Source organism: Penaeus monodon, chromosome 34 (genome assembly GCF_015228065.2).
Source record: "Penaeus monodon isolate SGIC_2016 chromosome 34, NSTDA_Pmon_1, whole genome shotgun sequence".
In the NCBI taxonomy this organism is placed as follows: Eukaryota; Metazoa; Arthropoda; class Malacostraca; order Decapoda; family Penaeidae; genus Penaeus; species Penaeus monodon.
In genome coordinates this window covers 3,701,120-3,701,743 of record NC_051419.1, presented here as the reverse complement: position 1 = coordinate 3,701,743, position 624 = coordinate 3,701,120, and the positions used below count along the sequence as shown (strand labels likewise).

At 51.9% G+C, this 624-nt stretch overlaps 1 protein-coding gene across 1 annotated transcript in view; it reads left to right on the top strand.

The window, feature by feature from the left end:
* LOC119594508 overlaps positions 1-624 on the top strand; it is a 95,684-nt gene that overhangs the window by 9,762 nt on the left and 85,298 nt on the right. The window lies entirely within an intron of this gene.

The following is a 624-nucleotide window of genomic DNA, read 5'->3' as shown; positions in this document are numbered from 1 at the left end:
CGAGGATAGCAAGTCCCGTCCACGAGCAACAGGTGACGTCACAGTAAAGGCAGCGAGCTGGAGATGACGTCATGCTACCCAGGGGAAGGTGAGTCATACCCGCACGCGATGCCACCCAACAGACACTTTCTCTCGGGCTCATAGACGCCGCCGAGCCTCTCCCACGGATGCTGCGACGCCTTCTAAGCTTTCACATTGAGACACAGGAAAAGGGGGTCTGCGTTTGTGCACTCTTAAGGATTCGCCTTGTCCGATTTCACGCTTCGGCTGGATTCAGAGTGACACCTTTTCTTGTTGTTTTTAAATTCGTATCCGAGGATTGTCGGACGATTGGGGGGGACTTGCGGGTCAGGCTCCAGGAAAAAAAATAGTTTGGGAATTCTGGGAGATATATCAGACAAAGGGAAAATGAGAATAAGTTTGCGTTGTTATTTAATCCTTCTCGTCTGACATCTGTTCCGTGATGCATCGCCACATAACGACCGTTGGGAGGAAGTTGCTGTCCATTGCAACTAGTCGGCACGGAGCAAACAACACCGGGCGACGCGGCGGCTGGCGACGTGTGGCATCGAAATCTCTTCCGACCGAGAGTTACCAACGGAATCATTTTTAACCGTCGCGATA